Source organism: Delphinus delphis, chromosome 16 (assembly GCF_949987515.2).
Source record: "Delphinus delphis chromosome 16, mDelDel1.2, whole genome shotgun sequence".
Taxonomy (NCBI): domain Eukaryota; kingdom Metazoa; phylum Chordata; class Mammalia; order Artiodactyla; family Delphinidae; genus Delphinus; species Delphinus delphis.
Window position 1 is genome coordinate 80587369 of NC_082698.1, and position 21031 is coordinate 80608399.

The 21031-nt window shown below is 47.3% G+C and overlaps 1 protein-coding gene across 1 annotated transcript in view; it reads right to left on the reverse strand.

The window, feature by feature from the left end:
• Positions 1-4185: 4185 nt before the first annotated feature.
• MAP10 (microtubule associated protein 10) overlaps positions 4186-21031 on the reverse strand; it is an 80115-nt gene continuing 63269 nt past the window's right edge. Inside the window, 1 exon segment of the mRNA XM_060033784.1 lies at positions 4186-4266. The gene's annotated coding sequence lies outside the window, so the exon portion shown is untranslated.

A 21031-nucleotide genomic window follows, 5' to 3' on the forward strand; every position in this document is an offset into this window, starting at 1 on the left:
AGAGGGTAAATTTGTTTTTTAGTATAAGTACGATCCAAATACTTGGGACACACTCAGACCGAGAGAGTATTTGTTGTTTATCATTTGTTGTTTTGGTTTCTTTTGTCAGTAATCTGAATCTGAAAGCACACATATGTAGACGCATCTGAGCTTTTAAAGAACAGGGTATCTCTGTCCCAGTGCCCTTCCCCTTGGTGGCTGTGCTGTGTCACAGGGTTCACCCAGCAGCTCTCTGCTCTACCCTGAGCGACCACCAAGACTGTTTGTACATAGCCCAGGATGCAGCGGACTGCACAGTCTCAAGATGGGAAGAGAGAACCGCCTGCTAGGGGCCCCTCGTGTCCCTAACTTCCGTCTCGACAGGCGCGTGAAAGACAGACTCAGCAGTTTGCTTCCTCAGTGGGAAGGAATTATTGAGACATAACATTATTTTTACCAATTTACTGTCTATATAAACTATTCATTAAGAGTGGCATGAACATAAACAGTCAACAATTTGCTAATATTTGTGAATAAAAAGCTACACACATATATCTCAACAGACCCATCTGCATACGTATTTCCTCCTTCTGAGATGGTCCATTCCACAGACAGATGAATAACAAGAACTTGAAGAAGCCAAACATATACAGCTCCCGCAGAGGATTCTTAAGGGTGAAGATGAGAGACTGCAAAACGAAAGGGCTCAGTGACTATTTCTTCACTGGGGAGGATACGGAAGGAGCAGCTGTGCTTGAGATCGGTCACCACAAGTTCCCACTCAGACTGAGAAGCAGAAAAGCTGATGGGGGTCTGTCTGCAGTGACCCTGGAGCCACGATGCCCTGAGTGGACAGCTGACATGAGGCATCTTGGGGAAGAGAGATGCTCTGTCCCCCGGGCCACAGCAGATGGGTGGTGCTCGCTGAGGTCATCAGACTTGGGCAGGAGACAAACCCTGCACTGGAGGTGGGGGGGTGATGCCGTGGGGGGAACCCGGGCTTGGAAGGCAGACCTTTTCGGATCCACCACCTCCTAGGACTCTGACCTAACCTGAATCTGCGGGTAGTTTGATGAGAACCGGTGAAATAAAATAAAAAGAACAGAAAACAGGTAAAACCTCTTGCACCAATTCGGTCAGAGGAGCCAGCCTTCCAAACGTGAGTAGAGACGGAGGGAGAAGCTGGTGACCCGGGGCTCAGCTGGCTACTAGCTGTGGGTCCTGGGACAGACCACTCAACTCAAGAAGACTCCGAAGCCTCCTTCGCAGAGGAGCAGGTGTTGTGAACAGCAGCTTCTGGGGGGGGGGGGCTGAAGGAGGCGGTGAAAGGAAAGTTCTAGCTCAGTGCGCGGCCTGCAGGAAGCTCTCAAAAATGTAATGAAGGTTCTTACATCCAGGATGTGACGGGGTCCCTCATATTCTGACTCTAGCGGTTACCTGGTCACTTATGGGGAGCAATCAGGAGGCGGCGGTTACACAAATGGCAAATTGCTTACTGAGGGGGAAGAGTTAGGCTCCCGCCGCCCCCTCCACTCCTAGAGCTGCGTCGTCAGCCCAGATGCCTGTCACCTCCCCGTTTTGGGCATCTTTTTCTAAATTTGCATGATGGCATTTACATGGCCCTGGAATGAAGTAGCCCCCAGCGCCCTGGAATCTTATCTGGGAGAGGAATACGATTTTGCCCCTCTTTTCCCAGGTGCCTCTGGCTTTCCCAATCTCCCAGGTACAGTCCTGTTTTCCCCAATACACCCCCATCTCCATACCCGGCCACCAGAGTGGTGGGAACTCAACGTTCTCTACTCAAGAGATGGTCGGATCTCCAAGCAGATGTTATAACTTGGTCCAACGTAGTCATCCCCTTGCACCCCAGGAGAGCAGGGACCCACACCCTGCAGGTTTGGAAAAGAGGGCACCTCTCAGGTCTCTCTCTCTGCAACACCGCTTTCTTTTTCTACAGCTCCGTCCTTCCATCCCTCAGCCTGGTGTCCTCCTCCCTGCCCTCAGGAAATTCCTCTCTTTCCCGGAGGAGGAGATTCTGAAGTACCCTCCTCGAGCCTCTGGTTTGATGCCAACGAGTCCCTTTTCCCCTAGTGCATCCTGCAGTGGGAAAGGGGCGAGGAAGAGGGCTCAACGGAGTCCCAGAAGCTGGAGGGAAGGTACCACTTCTGCATCTGCTTCCTGACCAGCAAGACTGGGGCCACTTTCCTCCCAAATCTAAGGAGAAGCACACAGAGGCCAGCATTCATCCTTTCTGGGAGAGGGCACAGTCTAGTTTCGCTCTGGGAAAAGAACATCTCTGTCATTGTCATGGATGGGAACTTGCCCCTTGTGAAATAAAAACCCAGCATTATTAGGGCTAAAGAGCACGTGAGTCTTTTCTGCACCTGGTTTCAGTGCTAAGTAAGAAGACGTTAGGTGAAATGGCACGCCATCTACCTGCCATCCTGGCTGGGTGACCCAGCTCATGTTAGATTGTATGTTTTTAATTCCAAAGTAGTCTTCCTCGTCAATGGGCTTTTAGATTTTTCCTCTAAGTTTATACTGCCACTGTTACTGACAGTTTGCCAGTAACCTACAGTCCATATACTAAGAGAGTCTAAGGAAGATGACAACTCTTCTTTGCCTAACGGAATAGAGATCACCCCTGGCAATGGTCTGAGCGCCACCTGTAAAACAGGGCGAGTTACCACCTCCTTCGTGACCTCCACGGGCATAAAAACAATGAAGGCAAGGAGGTGGAGATCTGGGGGCTCCTCAGAGGACCATGGAAATGTGAAGGGTCGTGGCTACTGAGGTAAGGGATGGAGGCTGTGTGCGCCACCCGCACGACGCTGTTTACGACGGAGGGCAGTGCCTGGGCCAAGCTGCGTGCTGACAGGAATTGTGTCTGCAACCTGATAACCACTCTGCCGAGTGACCTGGACTGAGGGACGTGTTGGAGGAGGAGAGTCTCCCCAGGGATTAGAGGGGCACCATTTTGGGGGCCCCCAGTGTACAGACCTCCCACTTATCTTGTGGAGTCTCCTCAGCACAGACTCTGGACTTAGCTGAGTGACTAGCGTTGGCCCATGGGACCTCAGATAGCCTGAGGGAAGCAGAGTCTGAACTCAGCCATTCTGCATGAGGAAGCCCAGCAGTCATGGGGAGAGGCCCACGTGGAGGAAAACCATAGCCCCTGGTCATGCTTGGCTCCCAAGACGTTAATGCACAGGTGTGGCCCTGCCCAGCCAGCCATCCCAGCACTCCGGCAGGAGTACAGAATCACGCAGAACTGCCCGGTCAACCCACAGTCATGAGGAATGGTCAATTGTTGCTTTGGAGTGGGCTGTTGTTTTTTTTTTCCCCCAGCAATTATGAATGATGACTGAAACACCCTTCTAGTTAATTCAATTTAACTGGCGTTTCTTGAGTGTTTACTATGCACGAGGCATGACTCCAGGAACTGTGTGTCTACTCACAGCCAGGTGCCAGGCCAGGGAGGATGGGCAGAGACAGGGAGAGATGGGGGGCTCACGTGGAGGACTGTGGGGGTCCTTGGTCGAGCCAGAAGAGCAGATTTAATGACCATACAGAGCTTTAGAGTGAAGATCTAGAGCTACAAAGGGGCCATTTGCTGACCATCTAACTAGATGTAGAAGCAATTTTTTAAAGTGAGACCAAAATCCAAGCCAGGGTCTTAGCACCAGAATGATTGGTTATTTAGGGACGGTTCTCCAAAAACTAGGTGAGGTCGACAGGAGGAGGTCAAGATGTAGCCCCTGGTGAGGCAACGTGAGCTCCGTGTTGACCTGGACATCTGAGCCTTCTAGAACGACTCAGACTTCAAGGTTTGCTTCATTTTTTAAAGAAATACATTTATGTATTTATTTATTTATTTTTGGCTGTGTTGAGGCTTCGTTGCTGCGCACGGGCTTTCTCTAGCTGCAGCGAGCAGGGGCTACTCTTCGTTGTGGTGCATGGGCTTCTCACTGCGGTGGCTTCTCTTGTTGCGGAGCACGGGCTCTAGGCACGCGGGCTTCAGTAGTTGTGGCACACGGGCTTCAGTAGTTGTGGTGCATGAGCTTAGTTGTTCTGTGGCATGTGGGATCTTCCCAGACCAGGGCTCGAACCCGTGCCCCTGAACTGGCAGGTGGATTCTTGACCACTGCGCCACCAGGGAGGTCCAAGGTTTGCTTCATTTTGATCATTGTTATCACACTGGTGAGGCTGCCACTGGGCAAAGTTGCGGGTGGATGCAGCTCAGGAAGAAACAGCAAAATGCAGGGTGACTCCTCAACACAGAGGGAGCTGAAAGCAGAAGGGCACTGGTTAGCCATCTTTGAGAAAGACAGTGAAGCTGCTTTGGGTGCTGTTAGGAAAACACAGTACAGAGATTATCTAGCGGGTGAGTGTAGCGAGAAAAGACAGAAAGCTGTAAGACGCTCCAATATTTCTAGGTCAGGGAGATGAGAAGGAGCTTACAAAGGGGTCTGAGAAGTAGCAGCCAGAGAAGCGGGAGAACCAAGAGAAAGCGGTCCCCGTGGCTTAAAGGTGCTAGAAGGGAATGGTTGCTGAGACGTGAGAAAGACAGGATTTGGCGATGTTGGTCATTGGCAGTCTTGATGGGAGGGTTTCCTTCCGTGATGGGTATGGAGGTCTGACTGGAGAAGGTTCAGGAGAGAAGAGGACTTCTAAAGGAAGCTAGCCATCCAAGGGAGCAGAGAAACGTACCAATAACTGGAAGACAGGGGCATATGTTTACTTAAGACGTAGGGTACTTCAGCAAGTTTGCGTGCTAATGGGAATAATCTAGCAGAGAGGAAGCGATGGGAAGGGAAAAGTTAAGGGTTAGGGTTGGGGTTAGGAGCATTGTCCTTGAGGAGGTGAGAGTACATAAATTTAGGGGACAAAGGGTCTCTTAAATAAAAGCACACACAGAGTGCTTGGAGTTCCCTGGTGGCCTGGGGGTTAGGATCCCAGGCTTTCACTGCCGTGGCCTGGTTTCAATCCCTGGTCGGGGAACTGAGATCCCGCAAGCCACGTGGCATGGCCAAAAAAAAGAAAAAAGAAAGAAAAAGAAAAAAAGCGCATACAGTTTGCCCTTCCTGTGCCTCTGTTTCCTTATCTGTGAACTAAAAATGATAATGCATTCATCACACACGACTGTGATGAGGGTTAAGTGAGTCAACGGGTGTAAAGCACTTAGAACTGTGCTTGGAATAGTAAGCACTCAATAAATGTTAGTTCTCTGTCCTCTGACCATTATGATCCGTTGTAACAGGAGGAAGAGAGAAGACGGGACCAAAGGATACAGGATGGGATCAGAGGATACAGATGGATTTGCTGATGGGTGGATGAAGACATCTCCTGTGAGCTTCTGCTTTCCCAATGACATAGAGCTGCAGTGAGAGGAGGGGTCGCGCTGCCGGTGGGGTGTTGTAGGATCAGGGGTCGTGCTGAGGGCCCACTCGAGCTCTGTGGTGATAATATCAAAGAAAGACCCCTCGGCGTGGCTGGGTCTTTTCTCTGTATCTATATTCAGCTGCTCAGACGCAGGTGTGCTGTAGGTGGAGAGCTGGATTTAACTACATTTGGGGTTTCTTCTGGTCAGTGGGATAGGGGAAGAGAATGGTAAGGGAGCTGCGGTAATAATAACAGGTCATAGAATCTAAGTTAAGTAGGAAGGAAGTGAGGATATTAGGGGAAAGGAAGGACAGAGAAGGGGACAGTGGTGGGCTCCGTCAAAGGTCCTAGCAAAGAAGTGTTGGAGAGCGAAGCTAGGGCAGGTGAGCCCCAAAGATGACAGGCTGTGATCAGAGAATCGGATGGTGGAAAGCAAGAATTCAGAGCTGATGCCGTTTTGGTGATGACGAGATAGAGCGTGACCTTGAGGTGGGAGTCTGGGGTGGGAGTAGGAGATGGCGGATCAGAGTGGGTGAAGGGGGGTGGTGGATGGGGGAGTTACCAACGTGCATGTTGAATTTGCTGAGAAGCAGACAGGAATCAGTGGGCCGGGTGTAAAATCATTCATGAATAAGGGTGCACGGCCACAAGTCGGCTGCACAAAGGAGGAGCAGTGGCCGACGGAATAACCAGATAGCACGTTCTCTGAAGGAGCTGGATTGTTTTTTTGTTTGGTTTGCTTTGCTTTGGTTTGGGAGGACAGAGAAGCAATGCTCTGGAAGTGGCAATGAAGACCCAGGAGGGCTTTTATGATACTCCAAGGCCCAAGTACATGGGAGGTGGGAAAAACTAAGAGGCATCACTTAGGAGGCCTACAGGGGAAGCAGTGTCTTCCGAGGGCGGCCATGTATCCGTTGAAGCGAGAAGGGAGACCGCTTTCACTGAAGCAGTCACAAATATAGACGACTTGACTGAGGACGCACCTGAGTTCCCCAGGGCCCAGGGGAGAGGTCTGGGGGATTGAAGAGGGCAGTGTGAGGTAAGTCTAGGTGTCAGTGGGGGACCTGGGAGGCTTGGACTGAAGCTGACTGAGGCTAACTGCGAGGTAAGGCAGGTGGTTTCTTAGGGCATGATTAGGAAGTTTCCTTGCAGCCTGCCATTCGCCAACGCACCCAGCAAAGATGGCCTGCAGATCTACCTAAGCAGCCTGGAGATCAAACATGCAGGTATTGCTTGCAATTACCAGGCGACGTGGCCAAGGGAAGCACTGACAAACGGAGTCCCAGGTAACTGTATTAGAGATTAGAGAGTTTGCAGTGAAATGCGCATGGGCTGTAGCTGCAGTCAGGTTTCCATGCAGGAAATGCTGTGACGCCTTGTGACTCCCTGTTCACTCGGTGTATTCGTTTTGGGTCATCAGACCCTGGGCACAAAAGTACTGGCTGGAGTCCCTTGCAAGTCCAGGGGTTGGAGTACTTCCCTGATGAAGGGGGTTTTCCATCTTGACTGCAGTTGAGGCCTCCCATATTACTTCATTTAAAAACAAACATTGACAAACTGAACCATCTTGGTTAATTACGTCTTTGGAATTGAGATCGCACAATGGTCTTGAGACAGGCAGACTTTCTTTTTTTTTTTTTTGGTATTAAAGTTAGTTTAAGTTTATTAGTTTATACAGACATGTCTTTAGAGTCATCAGCATTAAGTATAATACTTTTATTGTACCTAGGTTTACTGGAAGTCAAATAAGAGCCCATCTCTGTTACAAAATTGGTCAGCAAGAAAATGAAATTGGTATGATGAAATTTTTATAAGTAAATTAAATATAAATGAGATTTTTTAGGTGAACTCTTTAGGAGTAATTATGTTTCACGGCATGTCTACTTCAAAATAGTTGCCCCAGATTTTTAGTAACTTAAAACTTTAAAGTTTTGCTAAATTAAGTTAGACGATGAAAGTTTATTGATGACCTAGATCATTGTGAAACAGGAGGGGACCGGGCAGGGCACAACCTTTAAAAGAATGACATAGCCCGAGGACACGACATAAACTGATTAGAACCAAATGGGTCCAAGATGGCAGATGAGTCACCTTCCACTAGACCTTTAGCCTCAGTATAGGAGACACTGCAGACCTTTAAAGTTTCTGGCAGTGACTTCCCAGAACAGTAGGGTGGAGTTGTCAGCAGTAAGTTTTGTCAGAATTAGACTATAAAGGGAAGTTAGGAACAGAATCTAGGTGTTGGGGCCACACCCTCCATTTCCCTCCTCGTCAGTTTCAAAGCAGGTAGGACACACATTCCTACGGGGTGGGGGGTGGAGGGGTTCTAGTTCCCATGAGTCTGCACCAAAAGGCCAGTATGGAAACCAGCAAACCCCAGAATGGGTAGAATAGGCAGGCGGTGGCAGGTGGATGCTGAGAGATGAAGACCTTTCCAGCTGGAGAAAAGGTGTTTAGCAAATGAACAAAAGTGGGGAGGCTTAGGGTGTGTTTGGAAGAATGGAAGGAGCCTTGTCCTGTTGCCACAAAGTCTGTGAAGGAAGACAGGAGTCTGGATACGATTCAGAGAGCTTGGAATGCAGGGTGTGGCCTTTCTATTTATCAGTATTACAACCTCTGGCTTTCTTCCCGGTGTGGGAGTGATCCAGATAGGGAGGGGGAGGGAAAAGCCTGGAGTAAGTTGCATTTCAGCCTGTGAAGTTAGTTTTCAAGTCCAGTGAACCGATCTCATAGTAACAGATCCCACAGTAATTTCTTTAGTGGTAATGTGTGCTCAGAGCTGAACTCAATCCCTCCTGGGGCCAGCGAACCTGGAGGGAGGGAATGGATTCTTGGCCTCTTCTCATAGAGCCAGGATAAGGTGGAAACCTTGATACCTACTCAGGAAGGATTAGATGGGGAGTGAAATGTTGGGGGCAGGAATGTGGGAGGAGGGAAGAGGATTAACAACGGGTGACTCCAGGGGTTTTCAAGCTATTTTGAGCAGCAGAATTCCCTTCCCCCAGTGAAGCTTGCACAGAAGCGCAGTACAGGATTGATGAAGGCTGCTGCCCAGGGTTCTGCTTCCTCCCCGCCCCCTGCCCCCGCGACCCCCTGTGGTCACCCGGCAGCGGCCGCTGAGGGTCTCGGTCGGCCCTTAGCGCAGCTGACAACCCACTGGTTTTCAGCTGGTTTTCCTCTTAGCAAAAGGAGCAACATTTTTAGAATTTTGAGCTTCAGTATTCTGTGATTTATTCAGCCTTAAAAAGGATGGAAATTCGGATACTTGCTACAGCATGGATGAAGCTTGAAGCCCTTACTCTCCGTGAAATAAGCCAATCACAAAAGGACAAATACTGTATGATTCTCGCCTGGGTTAGGTCCCTAAAGGAGCCAACTTCATAGAGACAGGAAGAAGAGGGTGGTTGCCAGGGGCTGGGAGGTTGTTTCTTAGGGACAATCTGAGTCTGGGGAGATGACAAGGTTCTGGGGATGGAGGGTGCTGAGGACGGTCGCCCAACGACGTGAATGTACTGAATACCGCGGAACTCTACGCTTACCTGAGGATGGGAAATTGTATGTTATTTCTATCTTACCCCAATAAAACAAAACCCGCGGACGGGAGCTGCCGAAGAGTATAAGGGAGTGACGGCTCCAATGTCACTTGAGAGCTCCCCTCCAGTGACATTTTCAGAACTGAAACAGATGACCCCTGGGCCCGCCTCCTCTCAAGCTTCCCACCGCCCGGCTGCAGGGGCGCGAGGGTCCTCCGCGCTGTCAGCGGACCCGCACCCGGGCAGGAGGGGCGAGCGCCACCTAGAGGTGATGCACCCCGTGCAGCCCACGCCTGGGGCCAGGCTCAGACCGACACAAACAGGGCACCATCGCCCCTCTTCCTTCTCTCTCTCTCTCTCTTTTTTTAAAATCGGTTGCCGCAGGCTGGGGGAGGGAAAAATGGGAAATGACTACTTTTAATGGGCAAGGGTTTTTTCAGAAGGTGATGAAATCGTTCTGCAAATAGATAGTGATGATGGTTGTACAACATCGTGAATATGCTTCCGAACTGTACACTTTAAGATTGTTTAAATGATGAATTTTATATTACGGAAATTATTTTTTATTGAGGTGGAATTCACATAACATAAAATTCCGCATTTTAAAGTGTACAATTCAGTGGCATTAAAAACATTTACAAAAAAAATAGAATAAAATAAAATATAAATAAAACATTTACCAGGAATGTGAGGGAAGACTACACTCACATGTAACATGTGGAAAGAATGTCAGCCTTCCCCCCCTGTTCCTTCTCTTGCTTCTGCTATTGCTTTTCTCAAATTCTGTGCTGGATTTGGAGAAGGTTCCCTGGGATTAAATCAACATCTGTTTCTAGCTGTCATTCGATTGGTAAGCCCCCAACACCCAGAGGTGGCAGGTAGAACCCCGTGTCTAGAACCCCAACTGTCCTAGACCCGTTTTAAAGTCTCCCCACGAGAAGCCAGCAGTGCCTCCTGCGTGATCAGGACACAGAGCTGGAGACTGAGGCTTGGGCGCTTCCTGGGCAGAGGGGGACAAGCCCTGCCTGCTGACAACTCATGTCCCTAAACTACAGACCTGCTACATGCAACCGGACATGGCACACCATACAAATCATTCTCCAGAAGTACTAAAAAATACAAAACCTTTTTTAATGGAATTTTTTATTGAAGTATAGTTGATTTACAATGTTTCAGGTGTACAGAAAAATGATTCAGTTATACATATATATTCTTTTCTTAGACTCTTTTCCATTGTAGTTATTACAAGGTATTAAATACAGTTCCCTGTGCTATACAGTAGGTCCTTGTCGTTTATCTATTTTATATATAGTAGTGTGTATATGTTACTCCCAAACTCCTAATTTACACCTCCTCTCCTCCCGCCTTTGGTAATCATAAGTTTGTTTTCCACATCTGTGAATCTTTCTCTAGTTTGTAAATATGTTCAATTGTAGCATATTTTAGATTTCACATATAAGCGATATCATATGATATTTGTCTTTCTCTGTCTGATTTGCTTACTATGATCATCTCTAGGTCCATCCATGTTGCTGTAAATGGCATTATTTCATTCTTTTTTATGGCTGAGTAATAGTCCATTGTACATTGAAGATTGTACCACATCTTCTTTATCCATTCTTCTGTCCATGGACACTTAGGTTGCTTCCATGTCTTAGCTATTGCAAATAGTGCTACTATGAACATTGGGGTGCGTGTATCTTTTCGAATTAGAGCTTTCATCTTTTCCAGATATATGCCCAGGAGTGGGATTGCTGGATCATATGGTAACTCTATTCCTAGTTTTTAAAGTAATAATACAAAACCTTTTTTAGACTAGTTGGGGTATATCCTATTTGAACAATCAAAATTTTTAAATTTGGGGAAGCATTTTATTACTTTTGAGTTTACTGACTACTAGCAAGTCGCTGCCCCAGATTCTGTGCAGCGCTTAGGACTCTCTGCTGCAGGCGCTAGAGAACCACGAGCCCTCTCGGCTTAAGGAAAAGAAAAGATGGTGTGTTTTCTCACATAGCTCGGAAGCTGGATGGTAAGGCGGGCTGGAGTTGCCTCTTGAGACGGGCGCTCAGCTGATGCTCCCAGGACCCTACGCTTTGCCACTTTTTAAGCTCTTACAGAAAAAGGAAAAGTGCGTGAACCATGCACACGTTGGGAAATAAAATTTATGTGCGCTATTTACTCAGCAGCAATGAGAAATGTACACCATGAGGCATCAACGTAAAACAATGCAATACAATGTAAAATGATAATCATTCCACATCAACAAAGAAAACAAAAACAGGTACCCTCTGGAAGAGACCGCTAACACCACAGTCAGCTCTGGAGCTCTCTACCCTGCTCTCATGATTTCTCCTCCTGAAATAAGGGCCACCGGACCCTACCTGTTGCCCACTGACTGGTCCCTGGGACTTATCTCCAAGTCTCCGTCTTGGCTTGGCTCCAAGACACTCAAAGGCAGGGGAGGTAGGAACTGACAGGGAGGGCAATACGACGGATATACGGTGTCTTAGCCTGGGTTCGTCAGAAAACACCTCCTGAGGCCAAAGCTAATAGGTCACTGTTTCATTAGGCACTATACTCCCAGGGGAGCAGGAAAGAGAGGCAGGGAAGGATGGAGAGCCACACCAGGATGCATGGCCCGTCAACCTCCACTGAGCGCTTGTCACATGGGACCATGCTCCCTGGGGCTGTGAATATAAACACGTTTCAGAGCAGCCGCTCCAGAGGAGAAGAATTATCCTTCGGCTCTGGTCCTGTGGGACATAACTTTCCCCACAGGTGTTAACCCTCCCACACTTTGGGCTGAGCAGGTGTGGGCACCCGGTGGGTCATGTAGCATCTCAGGCAGCAGCACTGAAGGGGACGCAGGCCACGGGCACAGGCGAGGCACGGAGGACTGTACCACGTGGAGTTGGTCAGGGCGTGTGCAGTGCTGTGTCTCCTGGTGACTGGTCAGAACAGTGGCCAGAGGCCCCAGAGGAGGCTGAGGTCAAAACGTCGGATGTAAGAGCTGTGCGACTCACAGAGCTCTCTAAAGAGAATTTGCTAGAGAAGTGATGGATGTGGGGTAAAGGAGGCACAGAACTGCCGTGAGGATCACAGGAGGGAGGGGGCAGGGGGTGAGCCCTGGGGATGGCGAGGGAAGGTTTTAAGAGGAGGAGACGGAAGCGGCCCGGCATAACTTGTGGGCCAGACACTCCATCTGTCAAGGGGCTGGAACCAGACCCCAAAGCAGGGATAGCATTTTGGCAAGTCGATCTCTTTATTAAACTAAACATCCTTGTAATTTTGTTGTCAGTATTCATTTGTTTTGTGAAAACCTTTCCTCATAAAATAGAAGCCACAGTAAAACTCAGCTCGGCCCAGATGGAATTATTAGGAATTCCAAACCAGTGAAATCTGAATCACAGGCACACACAGAGCTGGGTCACGGGGACGCAGGGGCCCCAGGGGACGCAGAACTCACGGTGGTGACCAAGTCAGGGGGAGCTGGACGAGAAGAGAGCTCCTCAAGGGAGGAGCGTGCTGTGCCGAGCTGAGATGGGGGAGGTCAGGGATTGTTAGGAGGAAGCTGGGGGACACCCAGCCTGTGGAGGAAAAGGGCCCGAAAGAGGCGATGCTACAGGCCCCCTTCTGGCAGGGAGAACTAGTAATTTTCTCTTAGAGATGACTTCAGGAGATAATCTAGCAGAGTGATCTAAACTGGAAACCAGATGAATACCAGGCCGAACAACTTTCTTTTGTGTCGCTGCTGTCCTCTCCAGGCCCCTAGGTGCCCATCAGATGGCTCTCAGCCCTTCTTTCTTCATCTCAGAGAGAGGCTGCGGTGAGGCTCTCAGCTCAAGGCAGACTACATCGACTGGCAATTTGGGAGTTTCTCAAAGGAACCCCACAGCTACGTCTGTTCCAGGAACACAGAGGTAAGGAGGCCCACCCGTATCCCTTGTGTACAGTCCCCAGTGAGATCGCGGGGCCCCCGGGGAACCAGCATTTCTCGGCAGAGAGTGACAGGGGCGGCCACCCAGGTTGTCTCTGGCGAGGCTGTGAGGAAGGTGGGGCGTATTTGGTGATCCCTGGACCACCTCTGCTGAGCCTCTTCCTAGAGTGACTGACCTTCCAGTTGACTTGGAACTTCGCTGGTTTTAGTACTGGAAGTTTCACATCTCAGGAAACCCCTCAGATCTGGGGAAACGGGGACCTCCTACCTCCTCCTCCTTTATTCCAGAAGTCCTTTGTTTTGTGAGCCCAGAGACTTGCCCTTCCCCCCGCAGCTCAAGGAGTCCCTCAAACTAATTAAAGGTATGGTTCACAGACGCCAATACCAACAAGGTCAGGGAGATAATACAAATGGGACATGTACATCATTTATCATTATTTATACTAGCTATCAGGGGTAGAAATGTCCAATCTGTTTCACAAAAGCTCCTTAAGTTGTGTGCTTTCAGTACTGTCTGTCTGCATATTAAACATGTATGAGGGCGCACGGGATCGCCCTTGGGCTCCATGTTGGGAAGACGCCCGAGAACAGTGGGATTGAAGCACGCCCCTGTGGGAAGGGGTGCCTGTGGGTTACTGCACGTGGGAATGGCAGTTCTGGGGGACCAGGCTTCTCGATTCTTCAAGAGAAGCTGGCATTTGCAAATGTTACGTGAAATCTGTTTTGAAATAGGGACGCACAATTGGATATTTTTAAAAACACAGTGTGACCCAACTTTGTTGGGGAAAACCAAAACACGTCCACGGGTCACGTCTAGCCCACAGGCTATCTGTTTTCACACTATGGATTAAACTCCCTGAGCAGTTATTGCAATTTTCCTCCCTCCCCAATCCCTGAATTGTGACATTAGCACCTTGACGTTTTAGTCTTGTCTGCAGACATCTGCTAGTTTTCAGAAATGGTCACTGCAATGGCCCCGGAAGGCAAAGCCTCAGCCCTCACTCTACTGTGGGCTCTCCCACTGTGCTGTCCTTCCCCAGGGACAGCCGAGGATGCACCCACAGCCTCAGGGCACACCCGCTCTTTCCACCCTGCATTCATTCCTTCAAGAGCCAGTCAAAGGAACAAAAGGATGAGAAATGAATGATCCGTCTTATCTCATGGGGGTGTTCCCATCACCAGTCATCTCCCCTCCCTACTATCTGTAGAGATGCGGCAGAACTGACGTCAGCTCGTCAGCTCCTCGGTGAGAGCACCCACCTCCAACTGAACTGGGAGGGTCATGCCTCCAGGGTAAGCAGCTCAACAGTCTGGAGAGAAGTGATTTGAGGATACAGCTAGGAAGGTGGCATGGAGGAGACAATCTTCTCTGGATATTCTAGCTTAAGGTAGAAGGGAGCAAAAAGGAGACTTTGCACTTAAATGCAGTCAAGAGAGTTTCTTGTGGAAATGATCTCCGGTTGGGGTAGAAGGAACTATGTCCTCTAGCAAAATGGTACTTATCACCACCATCATCATCCCAGTCTGGGATTGCTTGGCTCATGGGCCAATGTAATGGGCTAAATATCCGTGGCTGCTTTGTAAAAATAATCATTAAAAACTCATTTCAAACATCACATCATAACAGGAAATTAGCTTATTATGCTGTGTTAACTGGGATCTGCGTCTTATAACGGGGAGCCAGTAGTTACGTCATGATATTTAATGAGTTAGTCTAATCGGATCTAAAAAGCAAGGATCAACCTCCCATGGTTGTTAACCCATGCTCAGATCTGTGCACTGTCTTTGTTCATAAGAGGCTAAAACTTTCTGCCAAAATCCTCATACTTGTCTAGGAAAAATGTCCCTGTGTGCGGTCAGCTGTCACTGAAGCCAGCCCTCCCTTGATGTATGTAGGGAAATGAGACCCAGAGACTTTCCCCCCAGCGTCCCGGTCCAGCAGGCATGTCCAGCAGCCCAGGTATTTTCTTGTAGGGTTGAAGGCCACTCAGTCCTGCAGACTGCCATTCCAGGCACGGTGCCCAAACTCCCAAGATCAGATTGGACGACCACTTGGCCATTTTGTCAGCCTTCCCCTTAAATTTAGGCTTCCTCCTGCAATCTCCTTTGAACACATCAGCCTCTTTCTGTTACTACTTCAAATGCATTCCTGACAGACAAGATCTTCTCTTGGTATTTTTAAATATGTGATATAATTCCCTCACTTGCAAATAGCCTAATGTATCGTTTGGACTAATGATAGGTGATAGCCTGAGTGGGTCAAATATTTTAAGATTTATTTGAATTCAATGGATATTTCTGCATGGATAGGTTTGCATTTTATGCCACAATGACTGGAAAATTGAGTGAATGATAAATTGAACATCAGACGAATAACAATAAACCAGGTCAAGCAACCTCAATTCTGTGTTACTGTCACCGTCACGAAATGCAGCTTGAGAGAGAGCCAGGAAGTCATGGGGTCTCCTTTAGTCTGGAATAGGTCCCAAAGCTGAATCTGGTTTTCTCTCTCATCTTGTGTGCATGTATGTACACACCACACACACACACACACACACACACACACACACACACACACACACACGCTCTACTATTCCCTTTATCAGATGCTGAGTAAATACAGATACATTGAATGGATCGCGGAGAGTTATCAAGCAGATATGTATCTGATGACTGAATCACACAGTAACTGCACTTCATTAAAAAACCCAAGAGCCATTCTTTAACATGCCAGGTATTTACAGAGCACTGTGCTATGTGCTACGGTGAATTCAAAAACAAAAACAAACAAACAAAAAGCATCGCTCTTGACCTTAAGGATTTGGCGGCTGTATCAGCCAGGGTTTAACCAGAGGCAGAACCAGTAGGATGGAAGATAGATAGGTAGACAGAGAGACGATGGATATTGGTCAGACAGACAGATAGAGGGACCCATGGATCTACTATAAGGAATTGGCTTATGCAATTGTTGGGACTAGTGAAGCAGATCCGAAGTCTGTTAAGGCAGGTCATCAGGATGGCAAGGTCAGGAGTAGCTGGGAGCCGTCGGGCACGGGCTGAACCCGTTGTCCAAAGGGAGGGATCTCTCCAGCTGATTGCCTAAGGCCTACCTAGGATAATTTCCCTAACGTAACAGTCAGATGATTGAAGACTTCAGTTCCAGCTGAAGTCTTCATCCCTTCACGGCCCTAGATGTGTGTTTGATGAACATCTGGGAGAAGGGGTGTGTGCGCTACAGAAAGCCTGCAGCTCCCCTTCCCCCCTCTCAGGAGACAGTCTCTCTCAGCCCAGTTTCTCACGAACTTGAAAGGAAATTCTGGGGTGTGTAATTTAGCCCGGTCAAGCAGACACGCCACAAAACCAGCATAAGACCATAGTCTAACAGAACAGAAAACAAAATATGAACACCCAAAACAAGACAGGAAATAGCTCAAGGCCACGGGCCTACCAAAATGAATGGCGTCTGAAGTGGATGCGCGTACACACTGACGTGTCCCGTTTGTGATCTCGTTTCCTCTGGTCCTTAAAGGAACAGGGGCCCCTCGGTCGGGCGGACGTGAGGGATGGAAGCGCCACAGTGTTGGCCACACTCAGAAGGCAACAGGCTCACTGAACTCCAGCTCGACCATCTGGGATCCTTGCCGACGGGGAGCAGACGGTTGTCATTTTGTACAATAACAGTCATAAACTATATAGTGAAACGTATTGAAAATGTCCACAACGGCTCCACTGGGCACGGTGAGATCTACCAAGCATGAATTTTTCTCAGCAAACTGCATCTCTTCCTGGTTGGAGCACGTCTGTCTTCAGTTTTGTGCCAGGCCAGGGATGGAGTGTTATTCTTCTGCTAATCGGCCCCGGCTGTTGATACCAAGGGTTGTTGAAACTTGTCTGTTGCTGAAACGTGAATCCAAAGACCAATTCTGGATGCCCGGGCCTTGGACACACCCACTCCTGCGGCGGGGTTGAAGGGAAATGGTACCACTGCATTCCTCGTGATTAAATCCTCTATCAGGTCATCGAGTTCAAACAAAACACTCACAACAGGGAGAGGCGGGAGAAACCACAGCTCTCCCCGCTCGGGATAATTATTTCTTAGCGCACGCTGGAGTATCCTTGCTGAGAAAGCATGGCGGCATTATTGGTTTGCCCACTTGCAAGTTTTTGGAGCTCACCCTAGCCTAATGAAGTGTCTGTTTACCCTTAGGCCTGGCACTCTCTCTGGGTGAAGCAACAGCTGGAACGCTGCAAGCAGCCACACGAAGGGCAACATATTGGTTGGTTGCTGTTTTCAGCCTTGCAGAGTAAACAATGAGGGGCTTAGCCCTATCGGCTCATTAATCTTCAGAGATGCTGGCCTACACGTGTCACTGCTCATGGTCTGAGACCGTGGTGTGGGCTTGATGAAGAATACAGGTTGGGGGAAGGTGCTGGAGCTGACCTGTTCCACCTGAATCAGAGGAGCCGGGGGGGATTACATGTTTGGTCCTATTTAAGCAAATGTACAAAGCAGTGTCGTCAGCCTTATAGTGTGTACAGGCACCACCTCTAGGAATTCATTGACATGTGGATTTTTGCTGCACCCTCAGAGGTTCTGAATCTGGTTTTGGGGGACACAGGACTCTGCATTCTTTTTTAAGTTCTTTTTTTTTTTTTGATGTGTACCATTTTTAAAGTCGTTATTTAATTTGCTACAATATTGCTTCTGTTTTATGTTTTTGGTGTTTTGGCCACAAGGCATGTGGGATCTTAGCTCCCAGACCAGGGATCGAACCTGCACCCCCTGCATTGGAAGGCGAAGGCTTAACCACTGGACTGCCAGGGAAGTCCTGGAATCTGCATTTACAAGCATTTTACCATTTGATTCAGATGAAGATGGTTTGAGAAGTACTAGTTTAAAGAATAGAGAGTCGAGAATGTTAGAACTGAATATAATCCTGGAAGACTGTTTCTAATTTTAAAGATAATTTAACATTTAGCAGCAAAGGGACAGGACCCATGAAAGCAAGCTATACAATCTTATTGAAAGACGCAAAACAAAAACCAAAAGAAACTGGGAGGTTTACCTTGTGTGTGATGGGAGACTTTATAATCATCAAAGAGAGAGAAGCAGAGACAGAGAGAGAGATTTACATACATAGAGTCATGAAAGCATGCACTCCAAAGTGGTATCTTCAGATAAGACTGAAGGAGAAACAGATGAGATTAGTAACCTTCTTCTTGGTTAGCTTTAGATTCTAGGCATCATGCATGAAGAGACTTGTCAAATTTTAATATGAGGGTTGTCTTTTCACTTTGTTTATGGTTTCCTTTGCTGGGCAAAAGCTTTTAAGTTTCATTAGGTCCCATTTGTTTATTTTTGTTTTTATTTCCATTTCTCTAGGAGGTGAGGATCTTACTGTGATTTATGTCATAGAATATTCTGCCTATGTTTTCCTCGAAGAGTATTATAGTGTCTGGCCTTACATTTAGGTCTTTAATCCATTTTGAGTTTATTTTTGTGTATGGTGTTAGGAAGTGTTCTAAATTCATTCTTTTACATGTAGCTGTCCAGTTATTCCCAGCACCACTTATTGAAGAGGCTGTCTTTTCTCCATTGTATACTCTTGCCTCCTTTATCAAAGATAAGGTGACCATATGTGCGTGGGCTTATCTCTGGGCTTTCTATCCTGTTCCATTGATCTATATTTCTGTTTTTGTGCCAGTACCATACTGTCTTGATTACTGTAGCTTTGTAGTATAGCCTGAAGTTAGAATGGGAGAAAGTATTTTCAAACAAAGCAACTGACAAAGGATTAATCTCCAAAATATACAAGCAGCTCATGCAGCTCAGTATCAAAAAAACAAACAGCCCAATCCAAAAATGGACAGAAGACCTAAATAGACATTTCTCCAAAGAAGATATATAGATTGCCAACAAACACATGAAAGGATGCTCAACATCACTAATCATTAGAGAAATGCAAATCAAAACTACAATGAGGTATCACCTCACACAAGTCAGAATGGCCATCATCAAAAAATCTACAAACAATAAATGCTGGAGAGGGTGTGGAGAAAACGGAACCCTCTTGCAGAGTTGGTGGGAATGTAAGTTGGTACAGCCACTATGGAGAACAGTATAGAGGTTCCTTACAAAACTAAAAATAGAACTACCATATGACCCAGCAATCCCACTACTGGGCATATACCCTGAGAAAACCACAATTCAAAAAGAGACATGTAGCACAATGTTCGTTGCAGCACTATTTACAATAGCCAGGACATGGAAGCAACCTAAGTTTCCATCAATAGATGAATGGATAAAGAAGGTGTGGCACATATATACAATGGAATATTATTCAGCAATAAAAAAAATGAAATTGAGTTATTTGTAGTGAGGTGGATGGACTTAGAGTCTGTCATACAGAGTGAAGTAAGTCAGAAAGAGAAAAACAATACCATACACTAACATATATATGGAATCTAAAAAAAAAAAAAAGGTTCTGATGAACATAGGGGCAGGATAGGAATAAAGACACAGACGTAGAGAATGGACTTGAGGACACACTGAGGGGAAAGTGTAAGCTGGGATGAAGTGAGAGAGTGGCATGGACATATATACACTACCAAATGTGAAACAGATAGCTAGTGGGAAGCAGCCGCATAGCACAGGGAGATCAGCTCAGTGCTTTGTGACCACCTAGAGGGGTGGGATAGGGAGGGTGGGAGGGAGGTGCAAGAGGGAGGGGATATGGGGATGTATGTATGCATATAGCAGATTCACTTTGTTATACAGCAGAAACTAACACAACACTGTAAAGCAATTATACTCCAATAAAGATGTTTAAAAAATATTTTTAATATGATTGAAAACCAGTGACAAGGGTGGAGAGGGGTCTGGAGACCATTATACTTTCCCCATAAGGATGTGTGAGAATGAAAAGAGACAACCCAAGGAGAACACATAGTAAGCACTCAATAAAGATTCACTTAAATTGGTTCAAAGCAACTACAAGTTTAACCTGGAGGAGAGAGAACATTAGAGAGAGACCCAATCACAGTTTTCTAACATTTGAAGGATCTTCTGTCCACTTTGAGTATGGTTGCAGGACAGTAGGTTGCAAGTCCATAACAGGAAGGATTTCCAAACCTACGGCGACTTCCCACCCTTGCCTCCATCCCCATCACTAACGGGGCTCCTATGGCGATGGCCTGTCAAGGCTGTTTCATGGGAGGTGGACAAGCCTGGTTTGGAAGGTACCTTCCAAGTCAATCTTCACATCACTGTGAATCAAGTCAAAATAAGCTGGCTGATTGGAAAGCTGGTCACAGACTGGATTGGAAAGCAGGTCACCCCATACTTATCCATTCCACGTCAAGGTCTGTTGACTTGCCTCAGACGGTTCTTGTCACTCTGATAGTAAGCTAGTTAACATATACGGTACTATGGTATAAGTTAGAACCTGAATATTATATATGAGATTTTAAAAATCAAAGGTCCAAAATAATTTATTAATTGGGTGGCTTTGCAACTAAAAGGATAATGAAAAGATAGTCCTGTAAAGAGTCTGGAGGGCATTTACTTCCCAATGTCAAGAGAAATCATGATAGGAAAGCACTAGAGAAACAGCAGTTACGGGTGACTGACAGGTTGTCTGTGTCACATCAGTCTGCCAGTTTTCTCTAGAAATTGGGAAACAATGCAGTGGGGTAGAGTGGGAAGAGCTGCAATTTTTAGGATCAGTTCAAACCCGGGCTCTGTCATAGGTCAGTGAGTCACCATGAGAGACTCCCTGTCACTTTCCTTATCTGCAAAATAGGAATGATACTAGATAATGAAGGAAAAATGAGACAGCGCACACATCAACTACCCAGGCCATCAAGAGACACTTACTAAACATTAGTTTCTCTCTATTCTCTTTTTTTGATAGTACATCCCTGCCCACCGCTATTTTCCCAGGAAATCGAAGTGTAAGATGGCGATGGCTTCGTCTGGTCCCCAGAGCACCCCTTCCTCCGTGCCTGCCAGGGCTCTGCGGCAGCGGCAGTGGGGACGGGTAAAACAGACACATGACGCAGCTCAGCTGTACGCCCATGGGAGAGACAGACACGAGGCTATCTTTCGACTCCCATAGCTTGTATAACTGGGGTAGGCACGCATGATTTATACTCACATACAGATCCCACGTTCAGTTTAGAAAGGGTTGTTTCAACATTT